Below are 21,248 nucleotides of genomic sequence, written 5' to 3' on the forward strand. Positions count from 1 at the left end.
TCCTCTGCTCAAGAACCCTTGATAGCTCCCCACTGTCCACAAGTTAAAAATCAAACACCTTAGCAAGTCATCTACAATATAACTCAATGTTATACTCTCTTCTCATCTCATCTCCCACCCACCACCACAGAAATTTCTAACAATTTCCTAAAATGGAATGCATTTTCCCATTTAAGAAAATTCCTTCTCCAATATCTTGTCTGACTCCTAGTTAACCTCCAAGTCCATATTAAATGCCATGTCTGTCTCACCCAACTTCCCCAGACAAATTCAGCCCTCCATTTGGCATTTCTCACATATTGCCATCATTGCTCTTACACACAAACCTACCTCCTTCATGAAGAGGTACCTTGGGAGCTATGAGACTCTTAGACATAAACATCTTTTCTTATTTTTCTTTGTCTCTTTAGCACCTAGACAGAGAATTTTTAGATAGTGAGAATTATAATGCAGACATCACTTTGCATGTTCACATTAAACATATCATAAACATATTTCCACCAAGCTATGCAGTCTTCCTAATTATCTTTTTAATTGCTGCATATTTCCTCCTGTTGATGTGCCATAATTACTTAAACATTCAATTCAAGTCATTAAATTCAACAAACATTTGCCAAGTACCTATCATGCGTCAGGTACCTTGATAGAGGCTGGAGACACCGAGGGGAGGAAAATATAGCCCTTGCCCCAAAGACTCTGCATTCTGGTGTAGACAACATCAGCTGATAGGTGGTCTAAGAGGGGTGTGTCACTGGTGGATTGGGAACACCAATTAAAGGGGACTTTGGGGAGGAAAGAAGTTGGGGAAGGTGAAAGATGTAGGTGATATTTTGTCTGAGTTTTGAAAGTTGAATAGGAACCTGAAGTGAAAATGAAACAATAAAAAAGAGAGAAAGAAAAAAGATAACTTATTTAAGCTTTTACAGCTTATAAGGAGCAGAGATAGGATTTCAACATTAATGATCTGATTCTAAGACCCCACTGTCATCTCTGTTCTGCTGGTGAGCTCCTACTCATCCAACCATACTTGGCTTTAGCCAGCTTTACATTCTTTGTTAGTCTCAGTTCTCTTTTATTCAGCACTTGTGCATTTCATGGAGATGGGATAGGCCAGAAGATTTTCTCTAACCCACATTTTCCTTAAATCTAACAACTGGGGTTTTACAAAGTATGATTTATTTTTTTAGTTTTACAAAATGAGTTCACTAACGTAATGCACAGTCAGCCTTTGTTTCCGTTGTCTGTCAGAATTGCATTGTTACAAGAAGACATGATTCTAGAGCAAATTCCTCGTAAATATTAGGTTCTCAAAAGATAATGAATGAATAAATGATCAACCAAAGTCTAAATGAATGACTTGGCTGTACAGAAAGTAGAGAAGAATTAGTAGAAAGTGAAAGGCAGTGGCAGGTCATGTGATTACATTTGCAGAAGTTAAAAAAATAAGACAAAGCTACCTAAATTAGTATTTTGATACCATGCCAGAGGCACTGGTGCTTATGGAATCAGCAGAATAAAGTTTATCAAGAACTACGAAATCAACCTTACCCTTGACTCACCCTTTAATCTAAGAATCTCATTCAAAATAGGGGAAACAACAGATATTGTATGCACCATTGTCTATATTAGTATAAGTCTGGAAACAATCTAAAATGTCCACCAATAGGGAATGGTTAAATGAATTACAATATGTGAACTGGAAGGAGTATTATGAAGTCATTAAAATGGTAATTAGAGAGATTATGTAGCCACATGGAAAAACATTTACCATACGATATTAAGTGGGGGAAAAAAAGCAGAATTCAAAATTGAATCTAGGCCATTACTGCAATTACCTAAAAATGTGTGCTCATGAATCAAGAGACCAAAGGAAGAGGCACACTTGTGAGCAGCTGTTTTAACTGGTGTATTTTTCTTTTAAAAATGTCCTTCAGTTTGAGAGATTGTATATTCTCTAGTCCGGCTGATGTTCTCCAACCTCTAGGGGGAGCTCAAGTCTTCCCCTACCAAGGCCTCCTCTATCCACCCTGGGAAGATAGAGAAGGTCTCCAAAACAGAGCCAGAGGCACAATGAGGTGTGAAGGGCTGGGCTTCTGGAGGCTGGTTTAAAGGGATTAGGAGTAGAACTGAACTGGAGCAGATCTTCCCTGGGCCTCTTTCCTCTAGGTCCCTCTCTTGGAATCATTTGCTGTCCTGGCTCTTCTGTCTTCTGGCATGTACATATTGCTCTTGCTTCTCTCCTTTGGCCACAGCATTAAGAGGAATTTAGAGTGTCTTTCGTCTGAGACACGGGCACCATTCATAGCCTCCTTTAATGAAAAAGCAGAAGTTATCCTACAGCTATATACACACAAGCAAAAATAAGTACATTCATGGTCCCATAATTTCTGATCAAAGGAAAAATTAAGGAAGCTAAATTTCCAGCAATAAAATACTAGTTAAATAATCTAAGGCAGATCTTTAAAATTAAATACTAGGAAGTTATTTTTTAAATAAAACATACTTATGAGTTGAAAAAATTCTCCAAAATATAATGTTCAGTTGGGAGTGGGGAGGGGGATGAAACACAGAATATGTGTGTGTGTGTGTGTGAGTTATCCAATTAATCATGAGAAATATTTATCTATATATACTGGAGTGAATAAACACTGAATATGTAAGGAACTAGTAATAGTTACCTACGGGGGAATAGAAATTGGGGGAAGGAGAGAAAGTTATTTTTTACTCCATATTCTTTTATATTCTTTTATTTATTTGCTGTGTGCACATATTCATTTTTTATTTATCTTTTTAAAGTGGGATTAGAGTAGGACCTAAAGATAAGGAGGCTAGAATAGGCTAGAGTTTAGAATCAACAGATTCTATATCTATGCTATATGTGTATACTAAGGAGCTCTCATATCTCCCAAATACATTCCAGCCCAGCTCAGTACAACAAGAAACCAGATAAGAGATTTGGGCCCAAAGCTAGAATACACAGAGCAACCTCCACTACTGTAACTATTACAACTACTACTGCTAACTACTGTCACTACTAGTAATAAACATAATGGCACTAAATACATGTTAGATAATAAAAACATTCACAATGTAATAATACACGGATGTAAAGCAAAAGGACCAAAATAAAAGTAAATAAAGTTCAATACATAAAGAAAACTCTTTTGCTTTTTAAAAATTAGGACAGAAGAAATTTCACAAACAATTCCATTTTAACCAAGTCACATTTTGACCAGGACAAAGGGAAATGGAAAGTCCATTTAAAGTAGGACAGGGCCTGTCCCTGCTTGTGGTTTCAAACTGGATTCCTAATAAGCTGCGACTAAATGGGCTTTATCTGGCTTCGAGCTTCAAAATTTGCTTCTCTCCAATGTTCCTTTCTCTTTAGATTTTGAGCCCCGTTTTGTTTCACTCTCCATGAGGCTTTAAAGTCCATTGATTTTACTGTTTTAAATTGCTGATTCTGGATGGGAAGCCTGGGGAGTGAGGGCTGACTACGGATGCCAGAGGCAGAGGGACAAGTGCATATTCACTTACGGTTAAGGCCAGAGTCCTGAGGCAGCCTTCCTCTGAAGCAGTGCCTGGCCTAATCTCTTCCCCAGGTGTGGCCTCATTGGCACTGTGGTTTCTCAGGCTTTCTGAGGGAACTTGCCATTGGACACCCAAATCCTATTCCTCAAGCAGAGCTCAGTTACGAGCACCCACTCTACCAACCCGGGATGCTCTGTGAAGGCAGTCACATCCAAAAGGAGTCACATCTGCACATCACTTCATCTCCTGACACATGTGGCCCAGCAGTTGCTTCTCAACACCACGCCTGGGGCATGGAACCAAAGCTAATCCAAGGCTTTCATTCTTTCATTGCCTACAGATTCCTTTCCTACCCAAGCCTGGGACAGAGTCTGTAGGGACAGAATTCACATTAGATGGAGCTGACTCCCTTGTCCTGGGGTGTAAATCCACACACTGTCCCTGCTCACTGGTTCCCAGGGCTGTCATCATGGATGCACTGGCAAACGGTTCAGTGTAGAGTGACTGATGCCTGATCTCCTTCACTACAGGATTGATATCTGGATCTAATTGGTCCAAAAAGAGAAAACAGTTGGTTGTAGGCAGTACACAAGACATTAGTCTTCATCTTTCAACATCTCTTGTTTGAAATTCAGAGCATCTATCTCCATAAAAACATGATTACAAAGGAATGGCTGGAACCATACTATCACTCAGAAAGGATTTTGAGTCACCACATTATTATAGAAATGCTTAGATATGCATAAATTTCAAGCCTATGACCAAATAGCCAGCTTTGATGATCTAATAATCAGCATGATCTGGAAAGAAATATTGAATGTCAGTATTCTTTTCTGCATAAATGGGGTTTGTAACATTGACCCTCTGAGGTCACTGACCAGATTAAATAAACTGATATGCATGAAACAGCCTGGGCCAGTGCTTAGTAGATATACTCAAGATAGTTTCCTCCACTGTTGCATCTGCCAAGAATTCCTAAGCTACTGGAATGATAGAATTAATCCTGATTTAGCTATTTGAGAATGTCTTCAATCATCAACAAAAAAATAAGCATTAAGAACCAACTTTTTTGTGTTTGAACCAATTTGCCATAAGTAATGTGTTGGAAGCACGCAGTGCCAACCTGTCACCGAGCTCACCCCAGATGAAAGTCTGCAAATCTCCATTTATAAAATGAATAACTTGCAACTAACTTATTTTGGAAAGGAACTCCATTTGCCTTCAAATAAATATATTGTGAGTAATTGCTAATTTCCATTTCCATCATTCTGTAATTCTGTAGCCAAAAGACAATGGGCTAACTTGCTACCTGCCTATTATTTTATATATGTCGGGTACAACTGAACAGGATACTAGCTCCGTGTGTTACTAGCTCTGTGATCTTGGGCAATTTACCCATCTCTGAGCCTCAGTTTTCATATATGAGGAATAAAGGTAATCATATTACCTACAAAGTTTTCTTGCAAAATTAAATTATATGGTATATGTATATGCCAGGCCCAAATGGTAGTTATTATTAGTTACCATTATTGGGTTATAAAAAATTATTTTTCAAGACGTCGTATATTTTCAGCATCATGAAAGATGTGACTCCTACCTGTATTTTGACCATTCTCTTTTGCCATCCTTACCAAAATTAATAGAATAATACAATTATAAACCTTTAAGCTAACTCCTTAAAACCAATACAATATCCAGCATAGCACATTGAATATGGTAGACTTAATGAATGAACAATTAATTCCAATAACCCAGTCAGTGTTTTGAATGTTCCAGAACATCCTTTGCAAGTGGTTATCAGACCTGTATTTGGATACCCCCAGTCTTCAGCAACTTAAAACCACTTTAATTGTATGTATAGTAGGTTTAGAAGATATGTGACTTGTGAAACCAGTTTCTAATCCTACACCAAGACAGGCCCCCAAATCCTCAGCTCCATCCACATTACCAACAAATCAGCATCTTCTTCCCAACTCCAAATGTTCAAGAAGTCTGCTTTATACAGAGCCATCCTCTTCATCTCTCCCTTTCTCTCTGCTTCCTTTTTGTGGCCCTAAGAGTCAGGCAAAAAAAGTCTGTTTCCCTGCATAAGTTGCTTCAGACACCTTGCAGGCATCACTCCATTTTTCAAACCCACTCTCAGCAGGAAGCACTCCTTTGCCACTACCACACACAGACTCCAGAAATGTGAGCAAGAAATAGGGGAGTTCCTCACTATTTGCTCATGAAGAGAGAAGAGGAAAGGCCTCTGGGCCTCTGCTATTATTAAAATTAATATCATTGGCTAAAAGGCCAGAAAAGCTTGGGGACCACCCAGGCAAATGACACCTTCTCAGCTGAATATCATCACTAATTGGTATTATAACACTTTCTGTAGCATTTCATAAAAATGTTTCAAGACCAAATGATGGAGTGTCCCAACAAGTCCAACAAATATCACAGATACTCACTCTGGCAGATTTGGGGGAAACACCTCCAATTAAATAGCAAAGAATTTGTTTTTCTTCCAATCCCAGGCTGGTTGTTCTCTCTCTCTCTCTCTGCCTGTTCCTCTGGTTGGAAACAGGAAGGTTTTGCTGGACTTCAGAATCATGAAACCACTGCTTGAAATAGCCATGCTTCAACGTTTAAGTGTCAAATCCGGAGGGTTTCAGTTGAATTTGTTTTGGATTGAACACCTCCCCTGAGAAGTATAAAATTCCAGAGGTCATTTTTTGTGGCTTTGATTCAGGCTCAGTCAGAATTTGTTGTAAAAGGTGACAAAATCGTGAGCTCGAACTTCTTCAGATATTTGGGCTGGAAAGGGTCGCAGGACTTCTGAAAGATGGGCACTGTTGCTATCTGCAGAGTCAGATTCTCTGAAAGAAGTTCTATTTACTTGATTCTTCTGAAACAAAAAAGGCCTTTTAATGAAATTGATGAAGAATACAAAAAATGCTTAAATGTTGGGTTTACATCAATGCATTCATTCTGCTTTTGGAGCCTCGGCCTTCTTGCTTAAACAGAAATAATCCATAACAACCGTTCTATCGGCTGCTTCTGAGCTTGTTAGGGAGTTAGATAGCCAGTGGTTAGAACCGCTTTCCTCAGCTGCTCAAAGCACTTCCTGCCGAATAGCCAGGACATGGCTCTGCAAAAATGCTGTATTTGTTTCCTGTTTGTGCTGAAACAAATTAACATGGATCTAGTGGCTTAAAGCTACACAGATGTATTCCTTACAGTTCTGGAGGTTACAAGTCTAAAATGGGTCTCAAGGGCTAAAATTAAGGTGTTGGCAGGGTTGGGTTCCTTTTGGAAGCTCTGGAGGGGAGTGGGGGTAAGAGGGTAGGGAGATCCATTTCCTGGGCTTTTCCAGCTTCTACAGGCCACCTACATTCCTTGGTTTGTGGCCTCTTTCCTCATCCTCAAGACCAACAGCATAACATCTTTAAATCTCTGTTTAACCTCCTTCAACAATTTTAAGGACTGTTGCTCTGGGAGGAGGAGATTTCCTGTCCAGGGCAAGCTCCCTATGAATTCACAGAGACCAAATAAAGGTGAGGGCAAGAAGCTGGGAGTTTAAAGGGGGTGTATTTTCACAGCAGTAGGTTTCAGTCTCTCCCTGATTCCCGCTCTCCCCAGCCATGGGCTACCTCCCTGCCCATATCACTGGGAGGAGCTCTGTGGGCAGGTCCCTGGTGGCTGGGGGCTGCCTGACCAATCACCTAACATGAACTGAGGGGAGGAGAGAATGGGTGTTTCTTCTTCACACCTCCCCTGGGCCAGTACCATGACTGACCAGCAGTTCTGTCACCAGGAAACATCCCATAAGTGTGCAAACAGGCTTTTATTATAACACAATGGGCACTATTAAGGCCAGATGGGAATCTTGGTCAGAAAGGGATTCCCCACAAGGATCCTCACACAATTACATTGGGCCCACTTAGATAATCCAGGTTAATGTTCCATCCAAATATCCCTAACTTAATCATGTTTGCAAAGCCTCTCTTGCCATGTCAGCTAATATATTTACAGGTTTCAGAGAAGAAGACGTAACTGAGGGGTTGTCATTCTTCTGACCACAGATGCTAAAAGAAAACTGTGAGCTGGATCCAGATGCAGGAAATGAGGAGGACAGTAAAAGAAATGGTCCTTGCCATTGGTGGAAAGCTTGCTTTTTGCCTGGACTATTACTTTGCCATTATAGAATCCAAGTGGAAAGAGGAAGAAGTGTCCCATTTTCAAGATATGGAGACTGAGGCTCAAAGAGTTTGCATGGTATTTCTAAGACATACAGATATCTCAAAGAGACCAAAATCCAAGCTCTTTCCATAGCACCATGCCACTGGGTTTCTCCCACGGGGATCAGATAGCAGATGTTTTTAGCAAGGTTTTATGATTCAGAGTCAGGGCTGTGCACAAATATTAACTTAGAGGTGGTGACTTCTCAAAGCTAAAGGTTGATATTTTTGTTGTTATTCCTCCAAGGTGAGACTGACTTCGTGAAATCATTTTTCTCTTTAGTGGGAAGTAAGTGAAAACATTCCTGTATTTTGGGCTGAGCCAGAAGAATTGCTGTTTTCAAAGAGTAAGTAGTTTTCACCTGTGAATACTATATTACATTTCAGTGCTTTTGAGGAGGCTTTAAGGAATATCCAAAAAAAATCAAAAGGTAGAAAGTTTCTATATGGAAAATTATTTTTAAATCTTTTAAATAAAGGTTAGTCAGACGTACAAGAAGCAGCATGGAATTAAATAACTAGTATCCGATTCCCTCTGCCTTGTATTTCTGAGCCAAATTGTATTGAATTTTTTGAAGAAAAAGACTTGGCATTTACACAAAATTTGGAAAAGAGGAAAAAACATCTCAAAGAGATGCTGCAAGAATAAATCATGCTTTGGGACTCCTGGCCAAAGAGAACAGCCCTCTCTATGCACCCCAAATAAGCTTAAGAGATATTCATTGAAATAAAATGGACATTTGAAATTCTGAATTATTAAGAGTAACTCAAATTACATAAACAGAATTCTGAGTAAGGCCAACAATAGCTTCAGTTCCCCCACCCCCATTTTTTTTATCATACAATATGCATCTCTTCATCGTTCTGGGAAGAGGCATGATGGACAATATTTCAAGAAGACGTATTTTGCTTATAAATCTTTGTTTCAGTGCCAAATTTAGAGTTGAGCATGTGAGAAAGGCATGTCACTTCTCCCGATGTTACAAGTAAGTCAATAATTCACTTATTTCAATAATAAGCCTCAATGCTTAATTACCACCTGACCCATTTGCTATATTAACCAGAGCATTCAGCTTATCCAAGGGCCAAATACAAATCTCAGAAAGGAAGATAACATTTTTTAGGTGAACCGTTATCACTTAGAATAAACTTAAGAGGACATCAGAAAGATTAAGACTGAGAAGATTATGATCTCAACCTATAATGGAAAGGGTAGGGGAGAAATAAAGACTTTTGAAAGTGTCTTCGAATAGCCCTTATCATTTTATATGATCCTCACAATCATGTTTCGAGATAGGTATAGTAGCCCTTTTAAAAAACAATGAAACTGAAGTTCACAAAGCTTAAATGACTTTTCCAAGGACGCCTTATGAGAAGATAGTCAACGAGATATTTGAGACACAACACATGTTTTTGCTGTTAAGAATATATTCATAAGAATGCATTTAATAATAAGAATATATTTACCCTGTTCTAGCAAAAGAAAAGTGAGGTCAAAATCCTTGGAAGTATGCAGAGATTTTACCAAGCTTCTTCATTTGTTACACTGAAATATTCCAGTGGATCAGAAGCATTTCCAAGTTGGGTATGAAGACAGTCCTGATATCCAGTGACGCACAGGTCACATTTACCAAGGCTCCGTGTTCAGCCGATAGTTGAATTGCTGTAATTCTCCAATCTCATGTGACTTTTGCACACAGAACCCATGGCTTCTCCAATCCTCTCCATCTCCAGCTTTTGAAATAATATGTTTCAATTAGTTGAACATGTGTGATGTTCAACTTGGTGGATAGGGAGAACACCAAGTAAGAGATTATTTCAGTCCAGAGCTGGGATCTGTCTTCATGTATGATGATAAAAACAGAGAAGGTGCATCTGTAAAGGGAAATATAGAGCCCAGAATCAGACACTAGGAATATGCTATCCTTCATGTATACAATGAGATATATATATCTACATATGAATATATAAATATGTAATTACCTAGTTACATAAAACAGCCTATATAAAGGTGAATTCATTATACATGCACATAACATATATAGTAAACATTTTTATTCTTTTTACAGTTGACCCTTGAACAACATAGGTTTGAACTACATGGGTCTTCTTGTGGATTTTTTTAAATAAATATATTGGAAAATTATTTGGAGATTTGTGACAATTTGAAAAACCATTTTCTTTTCTCTAGCTTACTTTATTGTAAGAGTACAGTATATAATACATATAGCATACAAAATATGGATTAATCAACTATTTATGTAGTTGGTAAGGCTTCCAGTCAACAGCAGGCTATCAGTAGTTAAGTTTTTGGGAAATCAAAAGTTATTTGTGGATTTTTGACTGCAGGGATCAACATCTCTAACCCCCATGCTACTCAAGGGTCAACTCTATATTTATACGTATATAAAAATAAGAATCACCTTTATATAGGCTAGCTACTGTGATCCCTAGCCACAAACTTGCTCCATGACACTAACTCTCTGTTGCCTGGTCATTTGACTTAAAACGTTCTTTGAGATGTAACAATACCTATTTCACAGAGTTGTTATGAAGATTAAATAACGAAGTATTTCAGTTAAGTTTTGTTTGCTGATTCCTACTACTCTTTTTATGATTCAGGTCAAGTATCACTTTCCCAGTTGCTCCTCCTGGCTCTTGCCTACATCCTGACCCTGCCAAACTGGACTAGGTGCCCCACTGGTGTACTTCCCTCCTCTGCATACACGACATCACACTTTAATTATCTCATTAGACAGTGAGCTCTTTGAGAACCAAAATAATGTGTCATTAATCTCCAGACCTTCAGCAACCATTCCAGTCCCAGGCACACAATGCTGGAATAATGAATAAATGCAAAATGCTTCTCACAGTACCTAGAACATAATATTAATGCCATCTTATTTTATGTTTGGAAAGTACTAAAAATGCAGAAAGCGTTAACTACTAAAAGGAAATGTTTTAGTTACTTCAAGTGATGGGAGGTTTTAAAATGAATAAAACAGTGGGTGTGAAGGATCTTATGTTTCATTTTTATAACGACTTATTTTTGAAATTCACAGCTTCAATAATAAAAGAAAGAGTTTGAGTTCCAGTACTTTCCATGCTCTACCACAACTAGCCCAATGCAGAATTTGTTTCAGACAATTCTTTTCAAGAGTTTTTATGACCTAAAAAAGAAAAATGTAAAGGTTATTTTTTCCCTATTGTCACTGATTACTAGTCTTGAGGAAACATCAAACATTATTTTTAGAGATCCAAATAGGAAGTTTGGGCCCATGAAGTCCATGTCCACTGTCCCACAGGATTGACTCCAGATAAAGCCTATGTATTTACTCAAATCAGCAATCTAAGCCCAGGGATATTCTCAGCAAAAGGCAGATCTTGGCCTGTCCTTATAACAATAGTCTTTTCCTTGAAGAATCACTTTCACCTTTTATGATCCATCTACTGACTTTTTCTTTCTCCATGAAGATGTCTAAATCTTCCAAAGGTGTCTGATGGTCCCAAAGGATATAGTCCCACCTGACCTTCCAGAAAGTTCCATACACTTACTCTTAGTAGACATATCCTCAGCAAATCAACTAATTGGTAGGAAGAGAAAGTAATTAAATTCACATTTTTCCACTTGCAAGTCTAGGAGCCCATATTCACAGAAAAGTTTCTGCCACTTAACAAGGAGGAAACACACCTGTTAGGCTCACTGTGGAATTACACAGCCTTAAAAGGCAAAAGGCACTGGTTCTCAAACTTGGCTTGATATCAATATTGATGTCATCCAGGGACATTTGAGAAATACTGATGCCACCCCAGAGATTCCTGTGTAATTGGTCTAGCAGCCTGGGCATCTGGACTTTTAAAGACTGTCTGGGTATTTCTACTTTGCAGCCAAGGTTGAGAACTGCTGCTCTGAGATCTACAGCTGTGGTTCTCATCCCTGGTGCACATCGGATTCTGGCAAATTTTGAAAACATCCCCATCCTCACCTCCTCCCCCTAAATCTGTGGTTCTTAAGCTTCAGCTCACAGCAGAATCAGGATAACTTCTTAAAATACAGACTGCTGATCCCCCCCACCCCAGAGTGATAATGGCCTCAGATGGGGCCTGTGAGCTTCATGTCTAAGGAATTCCCCTGCAGTGTTTTGCTGTTTCTCCTGGGACTCACTCTGAGAGCCACTGTCAGAGATATCATTTACTTGGCTCAGGGAACTTTATATTTCTGTCTCCTGGTCATTTCCAATTAATCAACCCTGCATGGTAATGGAGATCCTCCAGGACTCCCACTTGAGTAATTCCTTATAATCACTCCCCACCATAGTTTTCCAGGGCTAGAATAGAGCGGACAGAGCACAAGAGAAACCTGCTTTCAACTCCTGCCACTTAGTAGCAGGTGACTGCAAACATATCATGAATATTGGTGTGATCGACGTGTTCCTGTTTTCCCAGGACTTAACTAGTTTTAGCACTTAAAGTCCCACATTTCAGGATATGCCTCAGTCCAGGAGAAACCAGAATAGTTGGTCACCCTAAACAGCCTCTGTTTTTTAACCGATGGTAAGGAAAACCAAGCTGGCTTTGAGGAGTCTCTTCATGCATTTGAAATTGTACATGCAAACTGCCTTGTATATAGATCAATTGCTTTAGAAGAAGTGATCAGGATCATGCCCATGACACATGTTAAGATGGTTTGTGTTGGGGAGGGAAGCACCATGCTTCATCACCAGGAAACATTTATAGTGAAGATAATGCAACTGGTTTGGCCAATCCTTTTAGAGCAGTGGGTCTCAAACTTGGCTGCACATTGTTACCTTGGGAAGTTTTTTAACCACCCCCACCACCAATACCCAAACCATACCTCAGGTGATTAAAGCATAAGCTATGTTGTTGGAACTCGACATCAGTATTTTTTTAAAGCTCCCCAGCCAATTACAACACGCAGCTAGGATTGAGCATCAGTGTTCCATGCAGCAAGGCTCCAAGTGCTCTTCCCTGACTAGCAGCATCCATAGTACCCAGGAACTTGCTAGATATGAAAATTCTCAGCATTCTAGCCCTCCCTACTAGTATAATTAGAATCCTTTTGAGGCCAGAAATCACTGTTTCATCAAGCTCTCCTGTGCATGTTAACGATCACACTTTGAGTATACTGAGGAGGCATTTCCTTGTTGCTCTATTAATATGCTATTTATTGGTATGCTGTTCTGTCTTTCCAGCAGCCTAGAATAAGCCTTATTTTTTATGGGTATTATACTATTAGATTCTATTTGCAAGGATTTTACTTAGGACTTTTTGCTTCAATATTTAAAACTGAATTTGACCTCTAGTTTTTATCTTGTGCTATCTTTCCCAGGTCTTCATGTCATTGATAATCCCAACTTGGTAAAAATCACTGGAAAACATTTCTCCTTATTTTATACATTAGACTAATTTATATAACATTGAAAATCCAGAATTTACTGGTGAAAATACACATTTCTCTGTCACCATTCTTGGAAGTAAATCTATTACATCATTTTTTTTGTTTTGGTCCTTAAAAACTATTTATTACTTCTGGGTTTTTTTTGGCTGTTTATAATACCTAGAAAATCATCTACTTTGAAATACTATTTTTAGAAGTGTTGGCATAGATAAAAAATATAGTGTTAATTCCTTCAATACTTGTGTCTATGGTTTTTTCTAAACTCTAGAACTGAATGTTCAGTACATGAATGTATGTTCTTTATTATTTAATATTAGACACTTGATTATATGAATTTTCCTCATATGGCTGATATCCAAAAGTTTTGATAAGTTCATTATGAATTTTTACTTAAGAAAAGTGCTAGATAGTTGATAGATAATCAACTTTAAGTGTTCTTTGAGCAATGAAAAATAAAATATTTTTCACAGCACAGGAATGTATATACACAATGTATGTATGTATATATATATATCAACTTATAAAATATATGTATATCAACCTATAAATAATGCTTTGATTATACACATGCTATTACTTATCGTGTACTTTATTAGTATAGGAGTTCTTGTAAAATTCTTAAACTGCAAAAATATAAAATGATCCTCTCTCATTCAATAAAAATAACTTCAGTTGTTTATGTTGTGGAAACACTTGTTTTTTTAATTTGAATTTGCATTGCCAGGCATGAAATAATTTTATTTTTTATATTAAAAAAAATTCTGTATTTTAAAAATTTGTTGTGCAAAATGTAAAAGAAATTTCGAGATATTAAAAAAAAGACAAGTTTTAAAACATGATCTCAACCCACTATTATAGTTACTACTTGAATAAATTCCATATATACTTTAATAACCTAGTTCTCTCCTTTTTACTTAGAAATGCATCAAGAAAAAGTTAATATATTAAACAAATTGTTGAATTTATTTTGATATTATTTTAATATTAGGATATTAAATGAATTTATTATCACATAATTTTAGTGACTTTGATGAGGAAATACTCAAAAAGTTCTCAAATCCCTCCCCCTCTTGGCAGGTGTGGTGGGAAGCCAAAGGAAACAGGGTTTCTTTTAAAGCTTCAGGAATGTAGAGGAGTCATAAGGTGCTTGGGTACTTGGGATTGAAACAATACAACAATGTATTCCCCACCACCACCACGACTTGGTGGTATAGAACGGCTTGTTATTCATAGTCATGAAAGCACATTAGATGATAATTTGGTATCTGGGCAACCTTTACAGGAATAGATTAAAATATAACGAGCATCCTGAATATACCTATAGTGACCTAATAGCTCCCACTGCAACAGTTCCTGGGTGCTAACTCCCCTCTAGCTTTGTCATAAATGTATAAAAGACATGGCCCTGCTGTACCTCGGGCTCAGACCTTTAGAGATCACTCTCCTCTGAGCCCACCGGTGTAAAATAAACCTCCACCCTCCAAGACCTCCAAGTGCCACTTGGTTCCATACGCAATCCAGTCTAGGTTGCCCATAACAACTTCAGAACATTTCACATTACAGATGCTTACATTTTAACCTGACACGTAGCATAGAATTGCCTTTAATTTTTGATATTTTAAATAGTGATAGAATGCATATCCTTAGATGTTCATGTCTGTGTACATACATGATTATTCTTTGGAAGAAATGTCTAAAATGGAAAATTACTGGGTTAATGACTATGAAACATATTGATAAATTACTGAAATACTTTTATATTTTTTTAAACAGCAAATAATTGTAACTTCACACTGACTCAAGTAGAAAGCTTTTAAAAGAGTAATTTGTTTTGTATATTTGTTCTAACTAGATTTTTTCACTTCTGTTGCTGTCAATGTTTTCTGCTTTTGTTTTAGTTTTTGTCTACTTTGCATTTGTTTCATTAGTGGTGCTCTATCATTTGCTAATTAAGCACTAAACCCTTTTATCCCCTAGTAATTCAGAAGATAAAATATTATTTCCTGTATTTATACACTGTTAGTTTTCTGATTTCTAGATGTAATAAATGTGTAATTGTCAATTGTCCCTCTGAGACAGAGAAATTGATCTACCTTCACTGCCACTTTCACCCAATTTTCAGGATGTTCCTAGAAATCATGAAATTTTAGATCAGGTAGTTATGTCGCATTTTTGTTTACATTGTTTACTTATCTCTTATTAATCTATGTTCATGAAAAGTCCTTCATTTAACTGATCTGATTGCCAGGATACTGTTTGAATAAATATTATATGAATGGTTTATTTTTTGAGAGTCATGTCATGACATTTGTTCTTCAGCAATTGCGGAAAATGAATGACAGCTCAAAGGGACATCTGAGCTGGTTCCTCTGTCACAATCCTTTCTCCTCAAACCTGCAGACATTTCTCTGGTGTTTCTTAAGATAGTATTTTGGAGAACTTTGAATTCTGCAAAATGTTTTGTAGGCCACTGCTTTTTTGTTTTCTGTGAAAAATCATACAGAAATAGTTTTACCCTCCAAACAGTGGGGTTTTATTATTTGTTTACGTAGACCAGGTTTTATTTAGATATGGACTTTACTTAATTGTTCCTGGTACTTATGATCCACAGACTCAGCTGTTTCATTGTCTGTCTATAGAAATGCTACATATTGTAATGTCTCCTTCCCAGGGGCCATATTCTGTTTACTGCAGTAGATTATAAACAGGCCTAACTTCTCAACTGGACTCATGTCTGTAAGAACTTGTGAACATATCCCATCTCTTAAGGTAAGTATCATGGAAAATAATCTGAGTTTTCAAAGGGAGACCCTGAGGGACTTTATTAGAAATATAACACAGGACTGAATAAATCACAAGATTCAGCAGAGCCTCCAACCTTAAGAAAATTCTCCAGCTGCCTTCTCTTCTCCCTGCTCCCGACAAGGAGAGTGCCAACCAGCATCCCCTCTCTGGCTTCTGTCCTCAGTAAGAGCAGGAGGGTTGCTGCCCTGGTCCTCAGTGTGGTCCTGAATCATTTACCCCAGGTTCATTTTGAGGGTGATTATTAAAAATGCCATTTCCAAAGCCCAATCATCAAACCAGATGTATCAGAATCATCTAGGGGGCATGGTCCAGGAATCTACATTTTTACAAGTAACCCAAATAAATCTTGGACACATGGAGGCTTGAAATCTGATTTCAATTTTCTTTTTCTGGAAGGATAGATGGAGATTAGGTGGAGGAATTAAAGATAACCCCCCTGGTAGGAGGGTAAGCAGCAGTCAGCAGCTATATTGTACTCTGATTACTTAATCTGAATTAAAATTAGATGGATATTTGGGGGATGGCTGAATGGAAACTATGAGAGCACTCTTATTTCTTTAGTGGCTTTTAAAGATATTCTGTGTCTTCTTAATGAACCTCTATGAATGACCTCAGTCCTGAGGAGAATTAGGCTGCTTCAAACCCACCACTTTCCTTACTTATTCTGAAGACTAAGTAACTATTAGAGCAGACATTAAATCCTAACCACCACTAGCTATACTGGATGACTCAACTCAGGTTATAATTAGGGGAAGGGAAAGCCAGAGGGAGACTGGTGGGGATGAGAGCAGGGCCACAAGCTGGGAGAAAGAATGTTCTGGGTCTTCCTCCAGAGAGACAGTAGGCTCTCCTCAGGGCTCAACCCTGCTCAGTCTCCACAGTCACCCGTTCACTTCCTTCTTAGGCCTATTGGACACTTAAGTATCCAGAAATGCCTGAGATTCAGAAAGGCAGAAAGAAAGAGCTTCAGATAGAATAGAGGCCAAGGCTGGCTGCTCAGGAACCATCCCGTAGCCAGCATCTGGAGGAGCCATAGACCCAGGGCTGCTAGCGTTTGCAGAGGTACAGGAAGGGTACCTTATTTTTAGCACTAGCAGTAGTTTTAGGATAAGAAGCCCCCATATATAGCAGGAAGAATTATGGAGTCAGGAAATGGGAAGAACTTAACTGCTAAGTAAGTTCATCTTAAATAATATTCACTCATCAAAGATGGGACAGTTATAAAGAGGGAAGCAAAGGAGGAAGTCCTGGAGAAGAACCCTTGCAAAGCTGTAGGCTTTCTATCCTCTGAATCCTGCTCACTCCTCAGGCCCCAACTTACTGTCATCTCTCTGCTACAGCCACATTTCCTTGGCCCTGACCTCACCGTGCTCCCTCCAGCATCGGGCTCTTTACATGTGCTGTTCCCTTAGCCCAAACTATTTTTCTCTTTATTCCCTTGCCATTGAACCTGGTGTTCAGATACCACTTTCCTAGGGAAGCCACATCTGAATCCAAGCCCGGTCACATCCCAGTGTTACAATAGGTTATAGATTCCTCCGTGGCACTAAGCACACACATAACATTGCTTTTTGTGTCTTTAATTACTTGTTTAACAGCTACCCTGCCCGCCATCCCTAACTTGGCCCCACCAGCTTGCAAGGGTGGTGGAGACAAAACCTGAGCCCTCACTGTCTACTTATCATTGTCTCTACTCTGCTTAGAGCAACTCTATTACTTCTGGGGGGCATAAATGGACTCTGGCATCCCCTCATTTGGTGAACGCCAGACTCACTAAAATCAAAGGACACAATATCTCATTAAAAAAATATATATTCACTTTCATATGTTGGTGAAGCCCAACAAATATTTTGGTTTATATCAGAGAATAAGATTCAGTTCTTACGTTGGCTAAAGTGGTTTCCTTACCAGTTTTGAATTAAGTCCATCGCTTTTAGAAGAATACAGTAGGGACAGTACATTCCCTACGGGGGCCAGGCTGCCCTGCCATTGCAAAGGGGCTTGTGCCTTTCGAGAGCATCAGCCGTGGGAAGGAGCCAGGACAGTGGTGAAAGCACAGAGCCCTCTGTCTGGAGTCAAGGCCAAAACACAGGGCCTTCCTCTGCAAGCTTGTCTTTATGAATTTGAATCAACTGTTCACTGGCCCAGAATCACCCAGTTAAACAAACCAGGGATTACCGGTAAACTAACACAAAATCAAATCTGCCAGGTCCTTTATAATCCCTGAGACAGTCTCTACCTGATCACATTCATTTAGGTTCTGATAAAAATGGCAGTGAAAGAACCTCCTTTTCCAGATTCCCAGGATGCAGAGATTAGCTCACTTTTCCCTTCAGAATGACATTTTCCAAACCATATGAGCAAAGTTTCCTTTGCAGTGGCCCATTGAATTGCAAATGAAACCAACCAATGGTCCATGTCACTCATAAGCTATTCTAACCTCAAATACTTGCCCCAGAAATCATGGCTGGACAAATTTGAAATACCCAAACCTGGATTAAACCTGTAAGCTTCAACTGATTTCAGTTCAAGCCCAGCTCCCTCGTTTTATCATGTATGACATTACATCAGTGCATTGCAATGAAACATATAATCAAAAAGCCAGACTCTACTTTTCTCTGGGGTTTTGGAAGAGCAATTCCTTTTTAGGGGTGAAAATATGTGCTGTGACCTTGTTCTTTATGTTGTCGGTCAAGTATCAGCCCAAACATTCATCCTTGTAAAAAGAAGTTGCCATGCAATCAAGCCAATGCCTGGCCTGTTGATTTATCCCCCACTCCCCCCAAATAACTACTTGTACAGGGTCACTTTGCAGGAAATAACTTGGTGAACCAACGCCACTCTTCTCTTATTTGACCTTATTGGAAAGTTCAGGCAGTTGGGCAGACCTTGGGGAATCAAGTTTGAGGGACTGCAGAGCTAGATGAAGAGCCAGAGGTTGGGAATATAAGAACCCAGTTGCACAGGCCTTAGGCTGAGGGTGTGAGAAAGATCTGTAGGGCGTATAACAGCAGCATAGCATGAAGTTCAGGTTAGAAGATGGGCACAGAGGAGTTTGAGAGCACAGCACAGAAATGACGTTGGAGAAACCATGAGACTCTAATGGGGGCAGAACCAGCGGGTGGCATGAACATGAGCTACAGCCGACCCAGGGAGATGCACAGCTCTTCCGATTGTGACTCAGCTCCTTCCAGCCTCCCGGTGCAGGGCCAGAGCAGGATATGTGCCCAGGCAGGTCTGAAGCCACAGGTCCAAGCATGTAGACCCACATGCACAGAAGAGAGGACTCCTGGGCAGGAGGCCAGGCTCTCAACACAAGCTCAGGCAACAGCTACTCTCTCCCTCTGCATGAGCATCATAAAGCCAGGCAGAAGCCTGTCACCCCAATAATCCTTCATGATGCGCAAGGAGAGAAGTTGTTCTAAAGATTGAATATGAAGAGAATGTTTTAAAATATGCAAATTATTCCACTTGCAAACAGTTAATAATTTATAATCTTTATTTGCTAGTAATTTGAATATTATGAACTGCAGCTCGCTGGAAAGCATACTGATACTCCAAAGAGCAGTAGATGTATCCATGTTGGAGTTTTATTTTACTTCTCAGAAAAGGAGCAGCCATTAAAGGATGATAGAACGGGCTTCTCTGGTTCACTTTCTCTCTTCAACAGGAGTGAGTCTAGTTTAGTCTAGGTCAATAATTAAAGACATATCTGCTTTCTGCCAGATTCTGTGGGCTGCTAGGGCCACAAGGATGAAACTGACCTAGTTCTCCAGGTGGTGCAGGCAAACCAGAGCCCACCGAGACAGCAACACATTGTGAAAAGGACGGAACTGACATTACTGAGCATTAACCACAAGCCAGGCTCTACGCTCAGTGTTTTACATCTACTGCCCCACTTAAATTTCATCTCTGTCAAGTATTCTAATTATCCCCATTTAACACATTTAGGAAACTGAGGCACAGGGAAGCTGAATGGCTTTCCCACAAACACTAGTAAGTAGCTCTATTAGTTTTCTATTGCTGCTGTAACAAATTAAATTAAAACAACACAAATGAATGGCCTTACAGTTTTGTAGGTCAGACGTCTGAAACATGTCTCCCTGGGCTAAATTCAAGATGTTGGCAGGGTGGTGTTCTTTTCCAGAGGCTTGACAGGAGAATCCATTTGCCTACAGAGCTTTTACAGCTTCTAGAGGCCACACTGCTTGGCTCATGGCTTCTTTCCTTCATCTTCAGAACCGTCTTCCCTGATCTCAAATCCATCCTCACATTTCTGACTCCGAGCCCCCCTGCTTCCTTCTTACACATTGAAGGACCTTTGTGATTACACTGGGTGCACCTGGATAATCCAAGACAATCTCTGCATTTCAGGATCAGCTGTTCAGCAACATAAATGCCCCCATTCTGCAAAACCTAAGATATTCAGAGGCTCCAGGAATTAGAATGTGGGCATCTTTGCAGGGCCATCATACTTCCTAACAGTGGGGCAGATAGGATAAGAACCAAGGAATCTGGATCCAGAACACATGCTCCTAATCAGAGGATAATACCAACGGCTTAGGACTTGCCCATTTTATCCATGCAGTTTGTGCCAGGTACAAATACTTGAAAAATTACTCTCCGACAAAAAGGTATTTACCCTACTGGCTTTTCCCAATGCATTTGTTTTCAGTTTTAGGGAGTTAACCACACAAGCTCACAGTGCCGTTGAGACTAAAAAGTATTTTGGACTCTGATATCCCCTCCCCATTCCTACCCTAATGACTGACTCACACACACACACACACACACACACACACACACACACACACACACACACACACACACACTCCAGTCACACCATATGTATACATGCAGTTTCTTCTCCAATCTTTATCCACAATTCGAGTAACCAGATCCCCACTCACCCACTACAGATGGTTTTTCTCTGTTATTTACCCACACATCCAGTCCTTGAACAGCTCCCATCAGCCTCGTCTCCAGTGTGGATCTCTGTCCTCTGCTCTCCCTCAATGCCACACCCTTATCCAGCCAACATCACCTCTCACTGGGACACCTCCCATCTTGTCCCTCCCCTTGGCACTGGCCCTTCTCCAATCCATTCTCCAGGTGGCACACATCATGATTTTTATTTAACACCAATAGGACTGATTAAAGTTCCTGCTTGAAGCCCTTCACTTTCTCCCCAAGCCTTTCAGGAGGATAAACACACTATTTGTAACATGATGAATAAGGCCCAAAGGATCTCTGCCCTTTCAGCTTAAATTTGC

At 39.4% G+C, this 21,248-nt stretch overlaps 1 long non-coding RNA gene across 1 annotated transcript; it reads right to left on the bottom strand.

Annotated features, from left to right (window-relative positions):
- Positions 1 to 321: 321 nt before the first annotated feature.
- Positions 322 to 21,002, bottom strand: LOC130683952 (uncharacterized). The gene is made up of 4 exons (XR_008998088.1): positions 20,886 to 21,002; positions 9,219 to 9,626; positions 5,982 to 6,214; positions 322 to 2,309 (listed from the first exon to the last, which is right to left on the bottom strand). It is a non-coding gene; the product is annotated as an uncharacterized LOC130683952 (long non-coding RNA).
- Positions 21,003 to 21,248: the final 246 nt, after the last annotated feature.

The sequence above is a fragment of the Manis pentadactyla genome, chromosome 5 (genome assembly GCF_030020395.1).
Source record: "Manis pentadactyla isolate mManPen7 chromosome 5, mManPen7.hap1, whole genome shotgun sequence".
Classification (NCBI taxonomy): domain Eukaryota; kingdom Metazoa; phylum Chordata; class Mammalia; order Pholidota; family Manidae; genus Manis; species Manis pentadactyla.